Source organism: Gavia stellata, chromosome 9 (genome assembly GCF_030936135.1).
Source record: "Gavia stellata isolate bGavSte3 chromosome 9, bGavSte3.hap2, whole genome shotgun sequence".
Classification (NCBI taxonomy): domain Eukaryota; kingdom Metazoa; phylum Chordata; class Aves; order Gaviiformes; family Gaviidae; genus Gavia; species Gavia stellata.
The window spans coordinates 12,807,180-12,832,423 of NC_082602.1; positions in this window are offsets into that span (position 1 = coordinate 12,807,180).

Below are 25,244 nucleotides of genomic sequence, written 5' to 3' on the forward strand. Positions count from 1 at the left end.
ATTTATTATCACAAGTCATTAACGAAAAGCAAATAAAAATAACAGTCAAACTATTTACTTTGTGACGTGTGTGTGTGGGCTGGGAGGCTCCTTGTGACACTGAGCTACACAGTAGGATAGACTATTAAAAATAGCGTACTTTCTTCTGGTCTTTTGGAGTTTTGTTTCAGTGTTCTGCACACTAATTCAACCTCCCACCTTTAGAACATTATAAACCCAATTGAATAGATAGCATATGAAAGGGACATTCCCTAGCTTAAAATGCTTACATAGTGCAAAATGACCTGAAAAACAGGAATGGTCACGGCTTCTTTTTTCTTAAGCAATTTTCATTAGGAAAGCCAACTGTTCCTAAAGAAAAGTCCCCAAAGTACTTCAACACACCACTTCACCTGCTTTATGAAATGGAAAGTTTGGGGTTTTGTGACTCTAATACAGTGAACAAAGTTCACAAAGCAAGTTGTGATAAATTATATAGATTATAGTAGATGTAGGAAGCAATTAATCATTCAGTATCTTGTATATTAGTTTCACTGTAGTCCTCTTTGCTACATACTTGTGAGATCCCAGTCCAGTGGGACCGTGTGGACAATTCTAATATTCCAATAAAAACTTCTTTCAATAGTCGTATCTTCCCCTTCTTTCTGCTTGCTCAATTATACTAAAAAACTCTATTAAAACAGAGACCATTAACAGTCCGGAAAATATGTGCAGCTTAACCACAGCAAGGTTAGACCAGCCAAACCCAAGCTAACTATTTTAGAGCCGCACAACAACATGCAAACCAGTTTTAAGGAAACCAAACTTAATTACTTACTAAAACAAACAAACAAATCAAAGCTTAAATGGCACAGAGAGTAAACGAAACAGACTCCTACATAAGCTGAAGTGTAATCTAACAAAAAAGCATAGTGCAGAAAATAAATGGGGCCACTCAAGTCACTCTGACATCCCCTCCCTACCACACGGGGTGAAGGAGATCCAAAACAAGGGCTGTGTTGGTTCTTTAAACTCTGGTCATCCTCGTAAATATCAGGAAGCTGAGACTTACAGAGTTTGTTAAAGAAGGGTGTATTTGGGACTCATGGGGTAGGTCCCCGTTAGTGCAGAGCAAGAGGAGTAGATCTGGGAAATGAAATAGCTGCTGCTAGGTCTCAATGAAGTCTGCTCTGGTCCCATGAACTGATGGCCCACTTGTGGCTGGGGTACATCTTTTAGTTCAGTTTCATGCCAAAGTAATACAGTTCATGAGCTACAAGACCTCTCTGTGATATGAATTAAAGTATGGGGAGTGGAGATTCACTTCAAAAGTCTGATATTCATCTGAACTACTAATGTAGACACACACACAGTGCTATGAAGAGGAAAATATTCCTTCATAATTATGGTGGAATCAAACAATAACAAGTTCTCCTGCTTTACAGCTTCCCATTACAGTTTCATAATAAATCTTTGGCCAGATTAATTCTACCTAAAGTTGTAGTTTTCTTGAGTAGACAGGGAGTCACTCACCTGATCTCCTTTTGTGTAGTGGACAGCTATTAAGTTTTGGCTAATTAGGATGTACAAAGAATTAAAATACAACAACTATGTGAAAGAACTCCAATCACTCGTGATGAAAATCGGGACAATAACAAGAAGGCTACACACAAACATTATAGACATTTTAGCTGTGAACAGATATATGCAAAGAGAGGAAAAGACAGACAAATTCTCTGATGCAGATAATCTCAAATAACTTTGCATTTCCTTAATATCCTTGAGCTTGCGAGGGGGGTAAGCTTTGAATGCCTCCAATTTTGTCATGAATATTTCACACATCTCTAAGACTAACAACACTCACATACATCAGAGGGGTGCTATGAGACTTAATTAATGTTTGCAAATCATTGTGAGACACCGGGATGAAAAGTGCTACAGAACAGCAATATCTCATTGGTAAAACTTTCAAGAACAGATCCTCAGCTGGTGTTAATTGTCAGTTCCCCTCTAAAGTCACTGAAACTATCCAATTTGTAAGTGCCTGCTCCTCAAATCAAATGGGTTTTATAAGAGGACAAATACCATTCTTATTAGAAAGATATCAGGAGAATAAACCAGCAGCTTATCAGCATGGTCCCTGTACTGACTCTGAATTTTAAGATATGCTTTACTTCTGACAAGTGCCTTTCGTAAACTATGAAAAAGGTCTGTCTTTATGTTTTTTTAACAAGTGTCTGACAACCCTAAAAAAGAAATGCTGCAGTTACTGACAAATTCTGTCTTGTTTTCCTATATATTAAGTATAGATACAATGATCACCATCTAAAACAGCTTAGGTTAAATAAAGAGATAGTTTCTTAGCCGGCCTACATGTGCACTGCGGTGGGACAGAGGTGACCGGAGTAGGTGCCCTGGTCATGCCCACCAAGCAAATGGAATGTCAAAATAAAGCTCTTTTCTATTCTATGTGGCTTTGTCTATGAAGAATTTCCGATGCTCAGAAGACTACAAAAAAATCACCCTACAATTCCTCAGCTCTTATGACTCATGCTTGCAGGTGCAAACGGTTACCAGGGTGACACACATTCACAGGCTACAAGCTTAAAATTGTGTGCGATTTCTTACCACGTCTTGCGACAAGCTGCTGCACCAGAAGCCAGGATTCCTTCCGCGAGAGCTCAAGTAATTAACCCACGAGGCATGCACTGAGAGAGCTTGTAATGGGAGTAAAGTATCAAAACCATGTTGGTTCCCTGCCTGTGTCTTTAATACCATCTGTCAGTATTGGCTATTACGGTTGCTTTCTGAGGCCAGAGTGCTTTTAAAAAGTTGCAATCCTCCAAACAGCGAGCACTTCTTGCTAAGCTTATATGAGGATGTTTGTAATGGGCAGCTTTGTAACATCTCACAAGTATTTCTTGAAAACATTTCTTAGCACTCAGTTTCCCTCTCTCATCTGCCCCCCCAAGCAACAAAAACACAAGCTTTCTTCCAAATAATCACTTTTCAAGCTAAAAAATAAAATATAATCCAAAATGCATTTAAGAGTAAAATACCAATCCTTGTATATTAAAAGATCAAAGAATAAACATAAGAAACCAGGCGAACAAAGCAGACCAGCTTGCTATATCCATCCGTAAAGCCCTGTGAATCTCTCTGCAGGGACAATATTCGAGACTCCCACTTCTGTCATAGCTATCACTACACCTACAACCCTAAATTTTGCCCAACTCCCTTGGCATTGCAGATTCACATCATCGATATTGTTGCTATTTAGGAAACTGTATCTGTAATTTTACTACACCTATATGTATTCTAAGCTGGCAGAATCTAGCAACACTCATGCACTTCAAAAGATTAAAATGATGGAATAATAAACAATCACATTTATACACGCCCTTCCTTAGAGGATCCCCAAGCACTTTGTGAAAATATGATTTAAGCCTCACTGTGCCTCTCTATGGTCACATTATTCTTATGTTATCAAAGGGCAAAATGTACAAAATGAATAATGGTACTCCCCAAGGTCACTCGGCTAGTCAGCTGCGACACAGGGAGTTCAATTTACAAGATCTGAATTCTAGTGAACAGTTCTGCTCCCTGAAATAAGTAAACTCTTCAAGTTACATAGCACTGTATGTTCCTGCACTGCCTTGTACATTTTCTTTTCTGTGCCAATTGGGAAAAATACCATATATACATTTCGACTTATTACAGCACTGTTCTCAAATTCAAAGCATTTTGAGCATAATTAAGAGGTTTTCTTATAATGAAGGTGACTGTAATACAATTCAATGTAGCTAGGAGCTGTGGGACAAAATTCTGATACCATTATGTGGAGATTCTGTGGATTAAGAGACACACACCAAATCATGATCATAAATGCAACTTATTAAAAAGAGAAGTACACTTACATTGTCTCAAAAGACAATTATGCTAGAGGGAATCGCCTTTTGTGGAATCATCTTATCACCAGCTTCTTTTTATCTTGAGACACAAATGATATAAAATGTTTATTTCATAGATGAAAAGATGTAAAAGCTATAAAATAGATAATCAATAATCTCAATTATCCCCAAAATAAATGTTTGGGGTTGTTGTTTTTTTTTTTTCTTCCTCCTCCTCTCTAGTTTACTAGCCGAAAACATGCTGTAAAAGCCTAGGACAAAAACAGGATAAGATAGCTGCATTTTAATTTAGACTTTGACAAGTCTTAGCACAGATTGCTTGAACGATTCCTTCTGCTGAACAGGGACATATGCTGCCCAAGAGTCAGAGTGCCAAAAAGCAGCCCTAAGAGGAGCAGACTTAAAAATCCTTGCTGTGCCTCATTCAAACCTCCAGTTTGCTTTTCTTTTGCAATTTTAAGTTCCCCTTTGCAATCCTGATTCCTCACAAGGAGTAAAAAGAATAGTATTGTTGTGCAGCACGCACTGGGGTGAGGAGAATGGGAAGGCTACAAACAGAGCTCATTCTGCTGTGCCATATGAACAGCTGGTGAGGTTTAAAGACACCTAGTACCAAAAATAATATCCTACTTGGTCACAGAGAGGGCAAACCAACAAACCTTACCTAATGAAGTCCGGATCAGCAAGGTTGTTTGAATTCAACTTTCATCACAAAAAGGTGAGAGTCAAGATAGTAACATGGACATGGGAGCATCTTTCAGGAAATATGGGCAGATTTCCTAGAAAGCTTTTTTTGAAGTTTGGAACAGACCTTAGACAAGTTTTGAGCATCTTGGGGCAAGCCTACAGCCTGGGATTGGAAACACACAGTACTGTTAGAATGATGTAAACTTTTACTAGGAAAGGTTCCTCTGAGTAAGTAAAAGCACCATCAGACCGCAATTTTTTTCTGTGCAGTTACATTAAATTGAAAGAGCTGAAGGAATCCATTTCGTAAGAAGCTGCAAGAACAAGGTCAGGGTTTTAGGCAAACAGATGTCACCTTCTTTTTATTTATAGATTCATTAACATGTTCCAGTTATGCTGGACTCCTGCATGATAACCTTTCAAGCATATAGACGGTAAGCTTTACTTTTTCCTTTACTTTTTGTTGGCCTCTTGGAAATAGTCTGTAGATCTGGAAGGAAACTGCAAGTTAAGATCAAAACAGCCACAAAAATTTAACAAACTTTTATTTCCTGAGATGGTAACAAACCAGCTCAAAGTAAAAATGCAAAGAGAGGGCATAAACCATCAGGAATTTGGTCTTAGAATCGCAAAGCAGACTCAGTTGGGGTGCTTTACAATGTGACTCAACAGGGCAGAGATTTCACCTTGTACACGTAAAATTATGCAAAACACTAACCAGTAAATAACTTTACAAATGGGTGCCAATCCCCTAAACAAGATGGCATTAATGGTTCCTATGCACAATATCATTAACATACAGGTTATAATTTTTTCTCAGGGGAATTTTTCCGCAGTCATGTTAGAATGTTGTCAGATGTTCATGTTTTTTAATCAATACACTCTTTATGTGGGAAATTATTTGGGAGGAAACATTAATATAATAGTGAGCTTAAAAATGTGGATTTATGACATAGGGCATTTCTGAATGTGAGGTCTCTGATCTCATGGACTACACATCCAGTTGTTTGGAGCTGGGGCAATCTCTCAAATCATCAAAGCTTGTCCCTACTAGGTAACGATCTCAATCTTTGAGTCCCAGCAGAACAACAGCCATTCCTGGGACTGCAGATAACAACATTATAATTGATTTGGCACTGAATAATCCAGGTTTAGTGAGGGTATTTCAACTGAATGCTGCAGGGCTGGTTGTGTGCAGGTCAGATTCAGACAGTGGACTGAATTCCGGGACCCACTAGTGTCATTGCACAGGGCGTGGATAAGCTGTGTACACACTGTGGGCCTTGATTTCTCTGCCTAGAAAAACATGGATGATGAGAATTTGTGCTGACTCAGTAGGAAAGCAAACTCAAATACACCAAAGTGTGCAGGAAGGACTATCCATAACTCCTCTCGTCATAACCAAAGGGTGATCACAATCATAACATGTTTTCTATTCCATAGCTAGTAATCCTTTCTTTACTAGGTATTTCACAGTTTTAAATGAAAAACGTTAAAACACATTATGGGGAAAAAACCCCACAAAAACAAAGCAGCACAGAAATTAAATCACTCTAACAACAAATCAGTTCAGAAAACATCTCTAACATAGCCTTGATTTTGCAAATCATTTGTGCATATATTTAACTTTAAATCCCAGAATTATCATATTAAAGCCAATGAGATCTTTATTTGCTGAAGCACTTTGGTAGATTAAGGGCTTTATTGTGATTTGCATAGGACTCTTCATTTTTATTTTTTAAAAACACATTTAGTATCAATGTTAAAAAAAATAATATATCACTCCATATGTAACACTTGTGCTTAACATCCCCCTTTACATGAAAAGAAAAATAAATTCACAAAACAGAAGAAACCCAGTGAGGTCTACCACACGGTTTGGAGATAAATGTCCTACCAGGAGTAGCATTCTGTATTTCTCAGTCAAAATAAGGGGTTAAGGTTTGCCACAGTAAATATTCCACCTGTAAATGAATAGTTTAAGATGCCTTGAAAAGAAACTCAATTTTTGCAGATTCAGGTTTTGTTAAAAAATGGATTGTTGTTGAAATTACACAAGATTTGCCACCAACGCCTGCTGTTACTGATCGCTTTTGAAAGGCTTGGTTGACATCTTTGTTGTTAGTGTAGCAGGACCTTTTCCTTTGTCCTATATTCAGATTGCTTTTTTACCGTAAATAAAAGCTGAGTTAGAACTGAGTATTCTGAAAGTTTCAAGGAAAGCACTGGGTTTCTCCATCGTTTCTGGAGCTTCATTCCTTTTTGGATGAAAAAGAAAACAACAGTGTTTTTTTTAAACAGCGTGAACTCGGACTACTGATTGACTTTACGTGTCTTGTGTTCTACCTTTATACGGTGGCAGTAGTGTGCCAGGCAATCTTTACACAAGTGAGAGGAAAAGGGCTTTTCTTACTTTGATTATGTCTTTCAGGTTTGATTTTCCATCTTGCTGCAGCAGTTACATGCCATATTTTTAAAAGTGCAGAGACCAAAGCAGATGTTGCCAACTGTACTTTAACCACTGTGGAACAGCTCTCCTACACCAAGTTCTTCTGTTTATATACTAGAGCATTGCACTTCATGGCAGTATTAAATTATACAGTCAAGTTCAATTTGATGCTTACTCTCAAGTTATATCTTCCCTTCCATCAATTCTTCACTTCCATCTCCTAATCAGCACTCTCTGAGCTTATATTTATACATTTGATTACCTGCTCCCAAAGGGACCACTATGGCATTTACTCTGTCTCAGTCTTACTCTTCTGATTTGTCTACTGCTCTCTATTTTTTCTAGATATCTTTGTCTGCCTCAGAATTAAATATGCCTCCCATTATTTGTGTCAACAGTATATTTCAGCAGATTTCCCTTGAAAACTGTGTGACACTGAGATACCATTGAACAGCGGTGAGAACTTTGCTCAGTTCTCACTAACTCGGCCAGATTTCAAGGCTTTGATTCAAGTTTTTCGTTTTTGCAGTCAACCAGTCAAAGAGGATTCCTCTGTCAGGGAAGCCAGACATCAAATTTGGCCAACTTCTCTTATGTGCAAACCAATTTGCACAGCCTCTTCCTTCTACTCAGAGAAGAGGAAGCCTTTTTTTCTCTTCTGAAACTGCAACACAAGAGATGATTCCCCATGAATAATACAGGACTATTAAAACACTGAATTGCCACTTAAAAGGGCAATATTTTTCCCAGAAGGATCACTTTTCCTAGGGGAAAATTGTTTACTTCCTTGCTACTGAAAGTACTTGTTTCTGTATACGTTGTCTAAGTTTGCAACAACTCAGGATACATTGTAAAGGTAAATGGGCTTGTACAGGTGGGTCTTTGGTTTATCAATGATATTGGCCACAGCTAGGCATCGCTTTTTGTCTTTCAACAGCAAAGCTATAAGAAGTTTCAGTTAAAATTGATCCACCTCTCTCCTGCTTATCTGTTACTATCTGGTTGTGTGTTTTTCTCCTGCTTACAGACAGGAAACGGATACAGTCACAGTTAATCGTAAAATCTTGCTCCGTTAGACAGATTACAGAACACACCAATTTAGTCAGTTTTATCACTCCCTCCTGGGTTGCCCACTTCTATCATCCACAGCTATTTATAGCTGAATTTTTTCATGGAAGAAGTTTGAAATTGCAGCAGCAAGCTGTATAGAAACAGATCTGTTTCTGGCAGCATGCACCCTTCTCAGCATCAAGATTAAAGATGTTTTGATGCCTAGAACATGCCTCGGAATTTTCTCAGCATAAAGATACCAGCAAAGAGAATACACAAGCAGTGTAAAACTCTACTGTCTGGCTTTCCCTGAGAGGGAAAGCGGAATTTTGAGGTTATATGTCCATTTGATACATAATGTCTCAAATGAGGAGTAATAACAATCATGGAGGTGAAGCATATCATACCACCTTCTACCCAGTGCTCCCCATTCCTACCTAAAGAGGACATGAACTTCCTCATCAAACCTTAATGGTGCAGAAATTTCCCTGACTACAGCGGTCTACAGCACACTTTAATTTATTGCATTTAGGGCTATAAACCCATGTTTTACTACTGAAACTAATTGCATCTGACACTTCCATCACATTAACACACATTAGGCACCATGACCTTTGGATGATCAAGTAAGACCTAACTTAACAATTTAGAGACAGCATGCGGTCTGATTAGGCCCCCAAAGGGGAAAGAAATGTGGTACGAAAAATGATCCTATTTCACTAGTGAGTATATTTGCTTACTAAATCTGCCAGGTGAACTTTGGCTGCTGCTTTACCATAACATCTATGGGTCACATATGGCACTCTAAGTTCTCAAAGTGCTATATATTCCTTATAATGCTGGACATGTAATGTTCTGTCAGATATCCTCTAAATTCGTAGAAGAACTTTTGCCTACAAGACTCCAATCTCATGAGAGAAGTGTTTCTTAAACAGCAGCTGGAATAGCAAACACCCTAACAACTGCAATTAAATAAAGGCAGACGTAATTCACTTGAAGCTTACGGTACAAATTTGACATCTTTAAAGAAGTAATTTTGTCAGAAACAGCATAATCGAACTTAGGCGTCACTTATAGATGACTGATTCTCATCAGCTTAACTCAATCTTCATGTGAAAGCAGATATAATTCAATACGAATAGGCAAGTTGACAGAAAGTGCGTGGGACTGAGAGATGAGCAGACAGACAATGTGGCCAATCCCATTCAGTCTCAAAATATTGAGGCCCCAGGAAAGTGCTGGGTATGCTCTTACACAGCAAATACTCATGTTCCACGGGATACAGGGGAGATAAAGGGGCATAACATAAACTCATGGAGGTTTACACACTTTGTATCTGAAGCAAAATGCTCTCCGGTATTAGGGCTTAAATGACCTGCAAAAAAAGACTGCCAGTGCCTTGCAAGGGAAATTGGAAATCTACATTTCTTCCACTTTTTTTTTTTAATAATTTCAGTAATTATTCCTTTGTTAAACTGGCTTTTAAAAATCCTAAATTCAAATTTCAGCTTAAACTTAGTATGACAATTATTGTACAGTAATCTCTTAAAAGGCTTTTTACTGAAGGTTTAACAACTATGTAATAGTTAGGGTGCAGAGTTTAATCAGTGCAACTAGCAGAGGAAAAAAAAGCCAGCCACAAAATCATTTGCTGCAATAAAATTTAACACCCGACAGTATGTGCCAGATTAAGTAGAAAACAAGGTCTTATTTATAGACAGATATGGGTCCATACAACTATCCCCAGATTGCATTTGCAAGACAATTCTCTCCTTCTTTGTTAATTCTGTTTAGCTTTTCTTTTCATACCTGGACAATCCTTTTCAGAAAGCTCATCGCAACACAAATGTTAAGTGTCACTTGTACTCAACTAATCCACTCTTGGGGACTGAGGACCTGTAGTTCTTACCTGAGGCCCAGAAGGAAGCAGCTCCTCTTGCCAAAAAGGCAACTGGGTTACACTGCTCCTGACCCTGCCTGCCGAGACCAGAATTTTTGAATAGGCTAATCCAGTGCATCAGCTCGTGCCTACCACAAGCTGATTTTCACAGCTGTTAATTGCCAAGCAGATACCAAAAAGGCATCATAGATTTAGAAGTGCGAGAGTAAGTAATTTTGCTTTTTCTGAAAATAGTTCTTAGGTCCTTTGCCATGAGGGTTTTAAATGTGAAATTAATAAAATCCAGAGCAAAATCATTTTCTTGGTGTGTAAAAACAAGCTCTGCTCACTGTCATCCTCAGCTATGTCCTAATACACATCACTAAGTAGTAACAAAATAAGCAAAATAGTAATTAAAAAAAGCACTAGCACTTAATATAAGCATTAGTTAACTAATTTCTAACTGGTTAGGGAAGAATGGGTAAGGCTGTGAGATAGTAGGACATATAGAAAGAGGAGGAAATATTTTACACACAGAAATGAAAAAGAAGTAGATCAAGAAGATGGAATATGACAGGGAAGTTGCAGTGCATGCCACTATATGATACCACCAATGATGGAAGAAACCAACCAAATAATGAAGACAATTAAAACTCTTAGTGCTAACTGACAACTGTATATTTATGCAATGTAAGTAATTGTTGCACAAATGCACCCGTGGCATTGCTGCAATATATTTATGTAAACGCCCACTGACATTAGGAGAAGTTACACTCTCTCAATAAGACTATAAAGTTTTAGAAGTAAACTAGTGCAGGGAACCAACATTAAAAATATAGTCTATTTTGTCCCCCTGCAGTGAATTTAACACTTTAGGGCTCCTGTAAGAAAAACATGCCTCAAAAAATCTATCTAAAAAGGTAAGATTGCACTTTCTCAGCTGGTGCAGTCTGCTATTAATCCATTTCATCTGGGATAGAACAAAAGGATGAAAATGCACAAGCAGGTAAAACACAAGGCTATTTTAGCTTCTGACTGTACCTTCATAGACTTAACAAACCATGAACATCTTGATAAATACGTAGCCTGAGAACAGTAACTTGTTGATACAAGATATAATTCACCATATAAAACAAACAGCAAACACAGTCAGATTAATTTTCTTTCTTGTTAAAAGAATTAAGCTTCATTCTAAGGTACTAACAAGCATGTATTTACTTTCTGCCACAGCTGCAACATCAAGGATCCTCTAAAGCAATTAGCAAAGTGACAAAAACACAGTTACATTCACTTTACAAGCAGTGGATGGTATTTATACTTATTTTATTTTCACACCTTGAGCAGAGTGTCCTAGTTTTCCAATTTTCTTGCCTCTCCACACTATTAACAATTGTGTCGTGCTTCATTCTCTGTAATGCAAGCAATTTTGGTTTTGACGCAGATTTTCAGTCCTCAACATTTAGTATACTTTCACGAACAATTTCTGTGCTGGTTAGACTAGAATTTCATGCCATTTCCTTGTAAAGCTCAACTCATCTTTGCTTGTGGTGTTTACTAAAACATAGATGCTAAGAAATCTTCATTCCTAAGTAGTAGTTTGCAATGCTATGAAGTGATTCAGGACACGTTGCCTGTCATTCTGCCTCTCAGCCCACCATGGGCCTGGAGAAGGAATGATGTATTCACAGGCGTGGGGTTTATTTGTTACACCCTCCCACCATCGTCATCGTAGAGATGCCATGTGCATACTCTGCCTGTTTCCCTTCCCTCCTGCCTTTTCCCAGTTGAGTGGGTATTATTTGATCATTTATGCACACACTAATGCTTTATAGAGAGAAAACTATCGTAAATGAAGATTGCTGACCGTTCTCTATCATGCTATCTCTGCTATCTCACTGTTGTGAGAACCTCTGACAAATTAAGGCTTAATTACACGTTGACTAATTGGACAGTAGGAGAAGAAACTACATTTTGTGAACTACAGGCATGGGGTACCATTTACAGTCCCCTTTAGATGGCTTGTACTAGGACAGATTTACCACGGGGCATACAGGGGACACAGAAAACCTACTCAATATTCACATAGCAGATTCTTATGCCCTAGTTACACAAGTACTGTGGAAGCAGCATGGATATGCAGCTTCCCTCTCCTATGCATAGCACTCCCCATTACCATTCGTAGTAACTACTCATGTTATGACACAAGAGAGGACAAGGAAAAAAGGCTGCTGCATTTCGAAAGTGAATTGTTTCTATGACTGCAGGCAGCGCAGCAGTCGATGCTCACGCATCCACATCCTTGGTTTGCATGGTGAAACATGATGCTGTGGAATGTTAAACATACAGACAGAACAGCCAATTTACTTCTGTTACAAAAATTTAGTAAAAGTTTTGGTTTAAAAACCCATTCTTTTGTCCCCTTAAGCATTCACATACTGATGGGGAGCTGCTGCTCTGCTGGGAATGCGACCATTAATTAAAATGAAGCACAGTTTTTCTGTCATATAAACTTCTGCCGGGAATGCAAACATTATTCAAAGTGAAGCATAAGGTTTTTCTGCAATACAAATTTCTGTTGTAGGGATCTTTTTCAGTACCCTCTGCTCTGTTTTTTCTAATGCATACCTAACAAGAAGGGACAGGACACAACAGCCATATTCTCACCTTCTTTACTCATCCCACTCAGAGGTGTTTCTCTTAATTGTTGCATCTAAGAACTCATCTTTACTGATCAAAAATGCATAATTCAATCAGCCGTATGCCTCAGTGTACCTTGGGCTGAGTTTGAGGAAGCACATTAACATGCTAAAACCTAAGTCAAAGGGGATGCTCCCTTTTCAGATGGTCAACTTGATGTTGCTTAACATATACTTCTTGCTATTATATTATTACTGGTGTTACTTAGGGAAAGCATAGCATCTGTGTAGCAGTGTCCATTTGACTGCCACTGTTTGCTTCCCTTTTGGTTTCAGATCTTTTTCCTGTTGTGGGACTCTTGCTTTTATCACAGGGGACATGGTAACACAGAGTGTACAATTGGAATCTGTGGAAAGTGCTCTTTGTTGCACAAGTACTCCCTGTCCTGGAATGCTAGAGAATTAATAAAATGATGACTTTTTATCCTGCTAAAATTACAGGGCTTGCCAAGCCCGAAACACACTTTTCATATATTTCAGCAAAGAGTCTGTTTACCTCAGGCAGAAAATTAGCAATATAAAATCATTATTGTTGTTGGGAAAAGAGGAAAAAAAATATAGCCTAAAATTTTTGAGACATACTTCTCCCTCCTGAAGGGAAAATTTCATCTATAATGTAGACAAACCACTGAACAGAATGGCATCCTTCCTTGAAATGATTTTCACATGCTCTAGTGCTTTACCTACTTTGATGTGATAACTAAGCTTAAAAGTGCTGACTATCCAGCTAGAAAACAATGAAAGAAACTTTGGTTCTGCATATGTTATGCGGAACAATTTGGAGAGGAGAGCAAAAGGAATGTGACATTTGGGACCACTTTGTATATTGGCAATAGCAGACAAGAAAAATATTTCAAGGAAATTCTTCATATAAAATTGTGCAACATCAACTCTGGCTACATTCACCAAACACTAATTAACTGGGCTCTAAAAATGCTGATATCAAGCATTTGAGGGGGGAGGAGGTGGTGGAGGAGAAAGGAGGGGGAGCAGGAAGGAAGAGTAAGAAACTTTGGAAGCAAAACCATTTCCATAAATTCATAATTTTGGATCACTGCTTGAGATTTAATACAGCTAAAAATAGACCAGAAAGCACTACTGTCCTGCACTACAACCCAGCTCTTACAACAGAAAAGCACCCTGTCTTGAAAAGATGCCAGCCAGCATACATCCCTGACAAGCCACATAAAAATAAATGTGAACTGCACTATGTTTTTCATCCATATCCCTTGTAACCACTTTTGTCTTTCAGTAGTCCTGGCAAGACAGCTCCTGCAAGGCACTGCGCACCTTGACTACATCAAGTATTTTCAGAAATTCCTTAATGTTGGTATACACAAATGCAAATTTATTTTTCTCTTTCTTTGCCATCTGTCCCAGGAATCTGGGACAGGAATTCCTGAAGTACCTTTGCTATAGACATTGCAGTCAGCTACAAAGCACCAGATGAGATGCACTGCAGTTTCTTTTCCTAACTTCCATGAGGACTATTGAAAGCTGAAATTTTGTTCTTTATCTCTTATAAGTTTTCATACCAGCAACACAGAAGTAGGAATGTCTTAGGCCACTTGTAGTGTTGCTTTCATATAAATGGATTATGCAATGATACTTGGCCCAGAGTCACTCCATGAAAATAAAACCAAAAAACCAATATTATTAAATGACATTTTTCTACAGTATTTACAGTATTTATTTTATTACAGAGCTATTCCGCCTCACAGACTAATCCACTTACTACCTTTACTGAATACAACCAAGCAATTTTAACAATAACACATTGGCCCAGCGTTTATATATTCTTTTTAAATACAAAGACAGATGACAAGGAGAAACAGGAGTCTTCATAATTACCCTCCAAGGAATATTTGAAAAAAATGCCAAAATAAATTTTCTTTCAATGCCTTCTTTACCTTTACCAATGGCAACATAAAATGAAACACTCATCTTAGTGCTCAGAATCACAAACAGTATTTCATTTTATTTGTTATCAAATCTTGAGGTTGTATTGGTGTTTTTTCTTTAAAATAACAGGAATAATTTGTTCATGTGAGAATCTTAGCTTTCATTGGACAAAAATTTTAATGCTATGGACAAAATCTTGAAAATGTGAAACCTTCATGTTTCAAAACACAAAATGCAAAAAGGAAATTAAGTTTAGATTAGTTTTCTAACAGCTAGCTTTGTGGGCTTACGAGATTTTAGTTTTAATTGTTGAAACTACTTCTGTTGACTTACCAAGGTTCTTTAGAACATGTAACCAAAACAAGTAAGAGCGAAAAATATTTTTCAAAAATCAGGATATGTATGTACTCTACTAATAAACTTTATTTCTTCACAGTCTTCAAATGCATTTTTTCATATCAACTCAAGTTCCTATACATATGCATTTCTATTTCTTTTGAATTTTAGGCACTGATACACATTGTGATCTTGTGATATGGATAGCAACGAGAGATCTTCACAGAGCATTAAGCTTTGACACCAGAGAGCTGGATACACAGCACACACAAAAAAGAGAAAATATCCTCCCACAACTTTTGCCACAGTAATGCTGTTCCATTTTCCAATCTCACTTTTTCAGACTTCACTTTTCACAAGGTAAAAATTTATATACAGCTGCCTTGCAACAGAGAAATGTTGCAATTTTTCATAGCATTTATTGCAAAAACGTAGAAAAAGAAAAAAGTTTACATACATGCAACTATTTTCATTTTCCTCCCCAGTTTGAAAAACACCTCCAGAAAAGAAAAGCATTATGCTTGCACTTCTTGGGAAACAGGAATAAAGAAGTGTCAGTCATGCAACAAGTATAAGCCCTTATTGTTTCCTTAATTTCAGCATGGAGCAGCAGGGCTGTGTGTAGAAATGAGGAATTCCTCTCATCTTGGAACAGGTTTCTTTATCAAACAAAAAATTGAGGCTAAAGGAACAACCTTAGCCATAAGAGAAATCCCATGGGATTGCCAATCTGTATTCCACTGCCTGTTATTACACACAACATCAGTCCTAATCAAATCTGTGATCATTACTAAGACTAGAAAACCTATACTGAGACATCTTAATCTTACGAAGGGTGGAACAGCTATAGACAGCAGCCACATGAAAGCCAGCAGAGAATTTCCATCAAAAAAAAAAAAAAAAAAAGAGGGAAAACTAGACGTCAGAGGGTTTTACTAAGTTTGGGAGGTTTTTATGCAATGAACTAGATCAGCAGGAAGTTCAGCAGCTTGAGGCAGAGCCAAGGCTCGCCACGTTTGGAAAAGGTTGCCTAAGAAACCATGACCACTTTTATGGAGAGACTTCTTTAAAGCTGTTTTTCTGTTGATGCTGTACCACCCCAGGGATGTTTCATTGCAGCAGGCTGCTGAGCCTCTCAGATCACTTTGTATCAGATACGGTCATAAAGAAAACATCTGGATCTCACTGAAGTGATAATGCTTTGCGTAAATACACAATCATGTAGAGGACAAGCAAAATCCTTTTTATAATGACTAAGCAACATAGGTGCATGAAAAACATTGTCAAGGAAATACTGTATGCTACAAATCACCAGGACTGCACTGCAGATGTGATTAGAAGTCAAAAAAAGCACAGGATAAAATTTAGATTCCAGGCGTGAAATTCTGGAATCCAAGTCAGACGTACCACTAGCTCCTCTCCCTTTCTTACTGCCCTCTATAGACCCTCTCCTTGGCTGCCCACTCCTTTTTTCTACCTTTCTTTTTTTTTAATGTATGTGATTCGATTTGCAGAAGAGTTCCACAGACTCATTTAAAACAATTAGACTTTCTCCTTCAACATCACTGTATTTTTTAGCAGCTTTCCAAGATGTTGTTTCCAAGCGTTCTAGTTGTATCAGAATTTCAGGAGAGAGAAATGAAAGGAAAACAAGATATAGGAGGAAAAATGTTTCCTTTCAGCAGATATTTGAAGTGACAGACAAATGCAGGTGAAGACAGAGCAAGGCTGTCCCGGGAGCAGCTGAAAAGTCTGCTCGCCAGGTAACATCTGGGGGTGGTGAAGGGGTGAGGGCCATGCCAATGCCAGCTGAGCATGAACAAGGACGTTTTCTTCATTTAAGTATTTTAAAGTAATGCTTTGCTGCAGCACTGTTCTAACGCTGACATACCCATATAATCCTATTTATCTTGTGTACCCACAGGAGCCTGAAGCTCATAATAATTTTCTGAAAGTTTATTCAGTTTCTCAAGTGGGTTTTATTGCCAACAACACGTCTGAACTATTGCCTCTCCCCAACCAAACTAGTTTCGAGCTGGATTCACTGCACTTCAGTCACCACATTCTGGACAAGCCCTTAGAAACCCCACTGTGCAGAGCATGTGGAATACATCAGGGCTCTCCATCAACTCACATAGCTTTGCTCTCACAAGCAGCTTCCTTGGCCTAAGGTATGTCCTAGAAGTGTAATTATTTCCAGTGAAATAAATCTGTTAAAGTGTCCTACAAATTAAAAGGAACGCTTGGAGTTCATATCAAATCAAGTAACTTAATTGCCTTCCAATTCCTTCAGCAATTGAAAAATAAGTAAGGAGCCAGAGAGTGACATCTGCATATTCCAGAAACATGAAAAATACACCAACATAAGAGCTAACTGGGAGTTTTTCAGCTGAACTTTTTTTTTTTTTTAATCAGAAAGTGTGCGTTTGTTGACTTCTTAAACTTGTAATGAGAAATCGTGGATTTGGACAAAAAAAAAGTTCACAGGAGAAACTTCTCAGGCCCCAGCTCCTGGGAGCTTGCACTGCGGTTTGCTGAGCTGCTTTCATGTTCCAACTATTTCTCTAGCTGGAACTCCTAGACTTCACTTAGAAACTTGCAGGCTTTATTCTGGAAAAGCAGCAGATTTGTTTGATACTCTGAAGGCATCTGGAAATACAAAATCTTCTTTTGACTCTGAACTGTTGTTCTGCTTATGATACCTCAGAATATTTTGAGAAAACATTTTCTTTACGTGAGCTCTCATACCATTTGAATAGCTTTATTTCTACCATGGAACCTCTTAGTTCAGTGAGGCTAATCACAGTCTAATATCAGAAATACCGAAGTCCTCATTGGCCTTAAAATCCCATGTGTGAAGTTACATCTTTCCAACCTTAGTGATTCTGTTGTTTTGTGGTTTGTGGGTGGTTTTGGGGTTTTTTTTTGTGGGTGTGTGTGTGGTGGTTTTCTTTTTTTTTTTTTTTTTTTTTTATGGTTGGACTTGATGATCTTACAGGTCTTTTCTAACCTTAGTGATTCTGTGATTGAACCGAACAAAACACATAAGCACTTCAAGATCTGGCATGCTTAATACAATTGTTATGGAGGAGTTGCAAAACAAATCTGTAGGAACCATTCTAAAAGTTTATTTCATGTTTCACAGCACCAAGAAGTCAAGAACACCACCAAAACAGCTACAACTGTGAAAAGCCTGGCTGAAAAAGTTATAAAATACTCCATCCAGAAATTAAGTATCTACCAAAGAGCTTGCTTAATGACTGTGCCCAAAACGATGCAATTTACCTCGCTCAGTACTAAAGGGATTTGCAAAACCAGACCCCAAAGATCTTTTCTGATCTGGGGAAGGTCAGATTTGTTTATTGAAAGTTCTGTATTTTTGTATTGGCATAAAAAGTACTGTTGGACTTGAAGCTGTTTTAAGGGAATCTGGGCTCAAGGCACAGAGTCCAGGCTTAATTTATTACAAATTCTCATGAGAAGGGCTTTTATGAGATAAACAGCCATTTGAAATTTTTTTTCAGCTGGAATACAGACCCTCTGGTTTCCTTTCCTTTGCTTTCCATTCCACATATGTGGCTTTGTTTGTTTTGGTGCTACATATAATGCAAGTTTCCCAGAGTTTGCTTCCTAATGTAATCAAGAATGTTAGCAGCCCAAGTGACAGAGAAGACAGCTCATGTGCTCTCTTCCCACTCTCAAAACCAACCAAGAAACTAAAAACCACCACCAACTCGTGTGGTACATAACTTAGTTTTTAAGACATCCTGAACTGCTCAGCATTCAATGGAAAATTGTGACAACCTGCTTTTACCAGAATCTGCTATTAATGTTTTAGCTGGCACATAGCTGTGAATGACTACAGTAGCTGGCAAAACTATGAAACCTATAGATGAAAGCAGTGTCCTCAAGAGAAGACACTTTCCTCATCAGCCCCACAACAGATGCACATTAGTGTGCACCTGTACAAGAGACCCTATCTATTAGCCCTGCCTGAGAGTAGCAAACATACGCTTTTCCCAGAGGATCAAGTTTACTTCTGGACTCGTTCGGCTCTTAGAGGGAAGCCCTGAGACTGCTTTGCTGTGTTGTACAGAATCATATCTTTTCATGCTCCACATTAAGAAAAATGATCTAGAAAGGAGCTCTAACCACAGACATTTAAAAATCTGTAGAAGTTGTCAATTCATTGCATGAATTCACTATCATCCAAACCAAATACTGTTGCACAGTTATCTCATGGCCAAAGCCAGTGAGTAGCCAGTCAGTGTCACAGCAACTTGTCACAGAAACAGTCAGAAACAGGAGGCTAATCCACATGGTGCTGCAGAAGCAGAGTGTCTGGGGACCATGCTACACACGCAAATTTATTCAGATGAGGAAAACATGAGCAAAAGCACACATACTTGTTGCTTTTTATTCAGAAAATTATCAGTTTCTCTATCGGCTATAAAGAAACCTGAAGAAAAAAAGGGCAGCAAGCTCAGTTTTGAAACAGGAAAAAGGAATGGCAAGACATAAATTAAAATCTGTATTACTGTCAATTACCCACCAAGGGAACAATGCCTGAGGGCTCCCTTTAGTATTAATGTAACTATTAAAATATGCATTGTTCTTTTCGTATACAGCATGTTTTCTTTTGTACTTCTCTTCAAGAAAGTCACTGAGAAAATTATTAAATTACATAAGTAAGAACTTTAAATTCATAAGAGCTGTATTCTGGCAATGTTAATGCAAGAGACAGTCTCCACTCTTTTGTCATAATATGTAGCTATTTACTTACAAGCAGCTATTTTGTAATCAACTAAATGATTGCATTTTAATCTGTCGCATCATTGGCTTGCACTGGTTAATAAAATCCCCTATCCCTTAGATCAACTAGTCACAGATCTCAAACAGGAATCTCCTGAATCAGGAGGAATCAGAGCAACAAAACTTAATCCATCTGTATATTCAACAAAGCTAGAAATGTTATTAATGTAGTAATGGGCAGAAAGTAAAATGTACAGAAATTACTGCATTATAGTCACTCACTTGAAAAAAATTCCATTTATTCAAACAGAATCGAAAAAAGGGTTATAATCTTCAATGGGCAAAATTTACATTTTCACCAGTTAAGCAGTTTGCAATAAAATACGATTTTAACATTCTTAAAATTTTGAACATTTACCAGATAAAGGACTTTTCCTAATACTTATTCACATAAGAACAATCCAATTAAATTTTTAAATAAAATCCAATTTGCTGCAACGTGATCGATTGGAACTATGAAGTGCTTAAAAAGATGCGCGGCAGGATGGCAGAAAAAAAATGGGCACAATCTTTACTGCAACATTTAGCATAATAAAACCAAATCTGCTTTCCCCTCCATATCTATCCCAAGTATTGGCTGTCTTAATACCAACAATGCACTACAAACACCTCCATCTCCAAGTGAGGTTCATCAGTATGCACCAGCTTATTACCCTATAAATCCAGCAAGCACAGAATGCATCACCAAATTGCAGTACATTGCAAGCCTAGTAATTGAATATATACTTGGAGGAGATTTGCTTTGTTCTAATATATCCTGGTAATGGGACTGAGAAGAGTCAAATAAAGGCAGGTTAGAACAGAATGATCTTTGAATTCAGTAATAAGGTCCCTGGTCTTTTACATGCACACTGTATATGTCGTCTTTAATTCCACTGATAGATAATGTTGCTGTATGGCAAAGATAGTACAATTATTAATTGCAAATTACCTACCCTGAAAAGAGTGATCTTTTTAGTTTATGAATAATCAGTAACAGACTTTTGCAACAGTGCAGGATGATGGTGGTTATCAGTACAATCAGATCACACCAGATGGGCTTTTCCATCATACACATCCTCTAACACGTTGTATCACTATTACTTCTTTACTCCAGTTCGATTACTAGTACCAACCCAGTACAACTAATACCAGGTTGCTGTTCCTGCTCTTGAAATAATAACTGATGAGATGCAGATATTTCATTAGCTAACTTCAGTAATACTGTTAACTATCATAATTTTAGTATTCTCTGATACGTGTTGCTTTACTTAAAGTTGTACATCCTGGATAAAAGTAATTGCAAGGCAATCTCAGCTTCATTTAAAAGTGGGGATGGGAGGAAGGAGAAGTGTGTTCCAGAGAAAAACTAAAGATAGCACCCAGAGCAAAGCCAAAAGGTGCTAAGAAGGAATTACAAGAAAAAACTAAAATTTTCTAATTCTAAATTATTTTCAAGCTGTCTATTGACACTTGTGTGAGACTTTTGTCAGTACACTGTCTGATTAGAAATAATTTTTTAAGGCTGATCATCCACTTTATTCCAAGGTAAAAGAAAGAAAACTCTTGGAGAGGAGAGGGGAAAGAAAAAAAAAAACCCAAAACCCTGAGATGTTTCAACACTGGTAAATCCTCCACTAACACAAATAATGCACACTTAATTTGTTGTCAGTAAGAAGAGCAATAGCTTCCCAATCCTTACTTTTTTAGGGTAAGCTATATATTAGGCAACAAGAAAAAAATCGCAAACCAGACAGGCACTGAAGGACATGAGCATCTGGATAAACGGACTAGTTTGAGAGAAGAATATTTAGTGGCAGAACTCACTTCCAGCAAAAGCCTACAAATATAAATAGAAACAAACTAATCAGGGAAAAATATAAAAGGACCCCATTTGCAAAATCAGACCCTGGGTGAGTTACCCTATCCATGGGAACACAGGCAGTACTGGAACGGTGTCTTGCATAGGGGTTCACTTCAAAATGTGTTGTGCAAGACAGCCCTTACCATCTCTTCCACCTGTATTTGCCAGAGGTGGCAATGCACAGTGAATAGCTCAAGCGTTTAGCATTTCCCAGTGACAGTACCGACCTGGCAGTAATGTCATGCAAGTAAATGCAAAGTCACCAAATTACTTCCCTTTACAGTGAAGAAGGGAAGAAAGATAAAATGTAGACTTGGGCAGGCTTAAAAAGTTGGCAAATGAGGATGAATAGATTAGACAAGAACAGAGTATGTTCTCTGCTCCATTAAATCACACCAATCCACAGATGAATATTTCAAGTTAAAATATTCAAATACCAGTTGGAAGCCATGGCAATATCTTGATTTCAGTATCAGCTACTGATTAAATTTCAGGAATATTACACTATTTAGAAAGACTGCAAGATCTAACAATCAAAATAGACAATGCATCAATTCTTGTCACCCCAGAAGTCCCAAGCGCAACTGATTTTATCATGGGAGGGGGGATCTGACTGTATACCCTGAAGGGATGGTCCAACATAGAACAACAGAGTATTTCTTTGAGAATTGCATTAGCTAAGGAGGAACAGAAGACGGCATATTTTAGCTTAATCAGATAACTATGAATCAGTGAATGGAATTTAATATAGCTTAAAATGCTGTTCCAAAAATAAAACCACCCTAGCTTCATGCAGCTTTGTATTTATTCTGTATTTGTGATCCCCCCAGTATAGATGACACACATGCATACATATATGTATATTTTTCTTTCTGCAAATACCGGCTCAATATTGGAGCAGAAAGCCCAATTGGATTCTTATTTCCTTCAGTATCAACAGCAGGTGTAAAGCTTCTGAAAAACAAGTTAGTGTTCTAAGTTTTAGCTCTCCAACAGAGCTGCCCTTACTGTGTACCTTGCTGTTCCCATGGCCTTCTATTTTGCTCGCAGTAAACTGCCACAGCATTACTAAGCATATAATTTGAAGTCATTACAGTTCTATCAAGTAGTCTTTGTATTGAAATATTATTAACAGCTGAACTGGTAAATCATGATCACCAAGGCCACTCTAGTTCACCTTACTCAAGGTCTATTTATGCAGAGCTTAATACAAGTCATTTGACTTAAGGTATCCACTGTACACTATTTTAAAAACACTATACACTTGAAAATACGTTTGGTTCTTGTTACAATATTCCAGCTTTAGTGAACTACCAGGCCTCATCCTATTGCGCCTATAACTGTTTGTAACTGTTCAGAAAGAGACATAAAGCAATGAAAATCTGGTACATAAAATGTTCTATTTGTAACTGAAGGGATGTTATTTAATTACTAGAAATATAACGGAATTATGATTAAATGAGGACATTCTTCAGGGTGGGAATATCATATCACAGAGGAGATCACATCTTTACGTCATAATAAATCAGGATCTATTCTGTCATTTTGAATTAAAATTGACAGACTCTTTATTAACTCCTCTATATCTCACAGCTCCAAGAGCTATTGCTGCTGCATCAATGTATGTAGAAGTTTTATTAAAGGTGAAAGTGTGTGAATATTATAAATCTGATTTTGATTTCTGAAACATAATTAACTCATTCCCCTGCTAAAAAATTTATCAGAGAACTGCATGTAGAGGAAAGAGATTATACTGATGAAAAAACAATCTCCTTTTATATCCTATCAACATACACAGCAGTTCTGTTTCAATATGTTTCAGTCAGCAACAAAATCCTCTCTCAAATTTTTTTCATAAAATTCCTTTAAAAATTTGTAGTATACTTAAAGGAGGAGGGGTGGGGGGAAGCCTCCACACGATGATGCACAACTTCTTCCTTGCAAATTCTAAAAGGAAAGGTAAACCACTATTATTCCATGTCTGACTTCATTAGCCCAATTCTTTTCTGCTTCCTAAGTGATCACAGTTCTGGTCTACTGATGAGAAAGGGTTTTACCGCATAATTATTTGCTTTTTCCTACATCCTTGGGCTCAATTTCTCCATTATCACATTAGCGTAGGTTAAGATTTGTATTGCAGAAGAGATAATGCAACGAACATAGAGAAATCTGGATGGTTAATGACTTCTCATTAATACGCAGGCTATTCCTTACATTAATGTAACTCTTTAGCAACAAACACTGATATTTCACTTACTAAAAGTATGCCAAGATGTAAGATGATTTAAGTCCAATACACCAACACAAATCCTTCTTGCTGTTAATCATCCAACATTTTATGTCTTACCCATTTTCACACTGGTAGCTCCGTAGCGCAGTGAGATTGGCCGCAGGCAACTAGCGTTTGCTATCATCCCGGATACCTTTCCTATTGCTACAAATGTCTCTGAACACCCTCAAAAAGGGGTGTAGGCACCTCTTATTAAAATATTCCAGTACCTCACTGATCTAATGTTTTAGATCACTTGAGTAACAAAACCATGACATACTAGAATATTAGTTAAACAAACTCCACAACAGGTCTATGCCTTTTGTCTAGCATTTGAAGAAAACTGCTCACAGCAAAACCAGCTTTCAACACTACTGACTATCTTTCATTTTGCAATGTTACCTGCACAAACTTTTTTTAAAATGAACACAGATTATTACTAACATCGAAAGACCCTTCACAGTGTGATTTCAATAGCTATAGGTGTAAAACATCAGCTGTTGATGATACTCTATCTCAGCCTACCACTCTAAATTCAGCTCAGATTCCCTGCCTTTCAATGGGCAGCTCATTTAGTGTAAAAAGGTATCGGACACATCTATTCTGAGAAATCAGTTTGAGTCTTTGCAAGGAGCAAAGAACATCCAGCACTTTCTGAAAACTTTGTTCCCTTAAAACGCTCTTTTATTGGACACACGAGATGAAAGCAAACATGTTCACCAAACATCTTTGAAATTCTTGCCCTCGGATCTATAAAGACTCAGTACCATGAAAATTCTTCCTCAGTCCCAATCCAAACTGAACTCCTGGTAGTGCAAGGAATGGTTTAGGGCCTGGTCAATCTTCAATATAGAGATGAAGCTAATACCTTTACCAATTAGCGCCACTGAAGTTTGCCCTACTGGTCTTAATCAGAGTTCAGGCCTAAAAAGAGTATTCTGGAAAAGGACTCCTGAAACAATAAGTGTGTATCTACACTTGTTCGTCCTCCAGCCTGGGTACAGCTGGGTTAACAACTCTGCTCACAGAAAGAGGGACATCCTCTGCTAACACTTCAGCAGCTAATTTGGTCCAATTTGTAGTGAAAGCAATTGCCTATTGGCAGGACTTTACAAAGCAAAAGGGACTTCCCGAAGTTATGCAGAGTACCATACTGAAAACTGCAAAGCTCAGTCCTGCTAGGTTGCTAGCATCCATCTCAAAGCTCAGCAACATAAATAAGACAGTGCAGGAAGCCTGCTGTCATTGCTATTGCATATTGTTCTTGAATAAAGAGATGTCATTAGGTTTCCAATACCATAAACCTTACATCTTTTATGAGGTAGAACACAAGTAAAAAAGATGCATCCCTCCTGCCTAAGCAAAGTGAAATTACTCAAAGATTAGCATAGTATCATAGGATCATTTTCTCCTGAGATTTTTTTTTTTTTT